Source organism: Pleurodeles waltl, chromosome 1_2 (assembly GCF_031143425.1).
Source record: "Pleurodeles waltl isolate 20211129_DDA chromosome 1_2, aPleWal1.hap1.20221129, whole genome shotgun sequence".
Classification (NCBI taxonomy): Eukaryota; Metazoa; Chordata; class Amphibia; order Caudata; family Salamandridae; genus Pleurodeles; species Pleurodeles waltl.
Window position 1 is genome coordinate 1,180,000,172 of NC_090437.1, and position 2,685 is coordinate 1,180,002,856.

Below are 2,685 nucleotides of genomic sequence, written 5' to 3' on the forward strand. Positions count from 1 at the left end.
CTGTTTCCTGTGTTTTATTTAATTACTGTTTTGTGATATTTGAATGCTTTACACTTTGTCTCCTAAGTTAAGCCTTGACGCTCGATGCCAAGCTACCAAGGGTAGAGCTGGGATTAATTTACTGAGACCTAACTGTACTTATGTGGAGGTTTGTGGCTTGTTGCTAGGTGTAGGTACCTACCTGCCCTACCAATAACCCATTTTCCAACACCCGTCATCCCAGCCCTGGCTCCAGACTTTCAGTAGGGGGTAATCAGCCCTATGTGTGGGGACAGCCACTTACCAATCAAGTGTAAATGTCAGCTCCCCTCCACCCTTCCAGCCCAGGATGGTCCACCAGAATGCAGATGAATGAGGTGAGTCCTTTGTCACACCCATCATTCCTGTGTTTTTAGGCTGTCTAGAGGGAATGCACAAAGTGTATCTGTCACTTAGCCCACACGTGTATTGGAGACAGACTGCAAGACAGACAAAGCAGTAAGAGCAGAGAAATGTCTGCTTTCTAAAAGAGGCATTTCTAAAATAATAACATTAAATCCAACTTAACCAGTAAAGATGAGCTATAATTACTATTCCAATTATATGAAAAATGATGTAGCTTCTCCTTTCTGATCAGGAATCACAGTTGGTAGAAGTGACTAAACAAGTGGTTGATGCTTGCAAATCGCACATCTGTAACAAAAAGCAACAAAGTCCAGGAGAAAACAACAAGGTCATGGGAAGGGTGTCGACCTGGTATGAATACCAAACCACCTAGGGTATTAAGGTGCACAGACCCAGAAGGAACAGGAAATGTCTCCTCTGTGTCGTGCTGTGTACAAAAATGAAAACAAAAAGTTCCAGGGCACTCCAAATGAACAAGTCCACAGTATGCAAGAGTCCAAAGAGTATTTAATTCCTTATGTGGGAAGAATGAACACATCAAACTTCAGAGACAGCCATGTTGGAAAAAATGAGCACATCAAATTTCAGAGACAGCCAACACGTGTTTCGTCCAACCGGACTTTTTCAAGGCTGTAACAAGGAAAAGATGAAATCTCTTTACAAACATATGGCGAATATATATTGGACAATTCACACAAAACGACATCTGTGTACAAAGACAAGAAAAATAGTTTTCGTAAGTGAAAATATACGTGGTGTGTTCCAAGATTTCAAAAACATAGAAAGCTACAGAAGATTCTGGAATAGAGATACTCTCATGCTAGGTATGAGATAGATAACCCCTGCGAGTTGCCAAAAGTGGTACAAGATGAAGATAAGGAAGGTGCACTTGTAAATAAAAGCCCAGAATGTAAACCAGGTGTTTAGTAGTTATGTGAGTAAGAGACCTAAGTGGGCCATTCTATGTTGGACGCCGTAGACAATAATAGGTTTCCCAAAGGAAACTAAGTGCAGTGAATGAACAGACCATACAGTGGCCAGACGATTGTCAGGAAAGCACCAAAGAAAACACCCAAAAGGGATAAGTACGTAGGCAGGATGCTAAGGTCGGGGCTAACAAGACAGTCATCCCAACATTTAGAAGCACATAGAGACCCCCAGGGTGTACAACAAGAATGTTGTACAAATATAACAAAGAAATGTAGCAAAAAATGGGAACAATTCCCCCAAGCATACCAAATAACTGGATGAAATATTGAGTCCAAAAGATGTCTCTATTCAAAGGGAAATCGTAGGTCCTGTATGACGAACAAGCTGCATAAGCCAAAACATCCGAGGTGTTATGAATTGTATGTAGCAAGGCCTTGATAAGCCCAAACACCTATGGAACAAAAAATAGATAAGGACACAAAACACAAAATGAAAATCACCATGGGCGGAAACCCTCCACAGGGCGAGCACATGGAACCGCAACATGAAAGGGAAAAACATCTAATCCAAAAAGAATAATCTATATATACCAATATGTAGAGTGAAAGTAAGATTTAAGTAGAACTCTGTTCTGTGATTTACAAACAAGGAGTCAAGCCCCAAGACATCGATATTACAGTTTTGAGCGGAGATCCACAGTAATGGATCTACTATACTATGACTTATTATGCCTAAAATTTCAGCCAGTGGGAGGGTCCAAAACGCTATGTAGCAACAGGGCTACATGTATAGTGGTATGGTGATTTAAAAAGAAAGATATACAAGAAAAATAAAATAAAAAGAATAAGTATCTAAGAAATAAGTCTATGCATAAATCCCCCCCCAGGTAAAGTCTACTAGAAGTGAAACAACAAAATGCCGTTCCTATAAGCAATAATAGGCGTAGTGCCCCTATAGGCTTCATCATTATGTGTAAGTACGGGCTCCCCAAGTCGTACAATGCGGTCAAAAACGGAACGCGCCATATAAGCAACTGCCGAACACTATAACGGCCCTTACCTGTACTCTCAAAGGTCCCGAGAGTCAGGACAAGCAAACAAATGGCGTGCGCGCAGTGTCTGAGTGAAATGACACAGCGCTGTGCCACGTTAACAACTAAGACGTGGGAAGCTAGAAGTAAAAATAAAAAGTGGACTTAATGAAAATGGGGGAAGGAGAGTAAAACGGAACCTGAAGAAAACCCCGGGGGCCATCTTTGACGATCTATCTGGTGCTATTAGTTCAATACAGGGCATTTTTAGTATAGGAGCAACGTGAAAAATAGAGTAATGAAATTCAAGGAGGATGAAGTGGACAGCTGAAGCATCTTTG

At 41.2% G+C, this 2,685-nt stretch overlaps 1 long non-coding RNA gene across 1 annotated transcript; it reads right to left on the minus strand.

Moving 5' to 3' along the window:
* Positions 1-216: 216 nt before the first annotated feature.
* LOC138296072 (uncharacterized) lies at positions 217-2,445 on the minus strand. Its single transcript, XR_011203745.1, has 3 exons — positions 2,374-2,445; positions 1,621-1,765; positions 217-1,014 (listed from the first exon to the last, which is right to left on the minus strand). It is a non-coding gene; the product is annotated as an uncharacterized lncRNA (long non-coding RNA).
* Between the last annotated feature and the right edge of the window lie 240 nt (positions 2,446-2,685).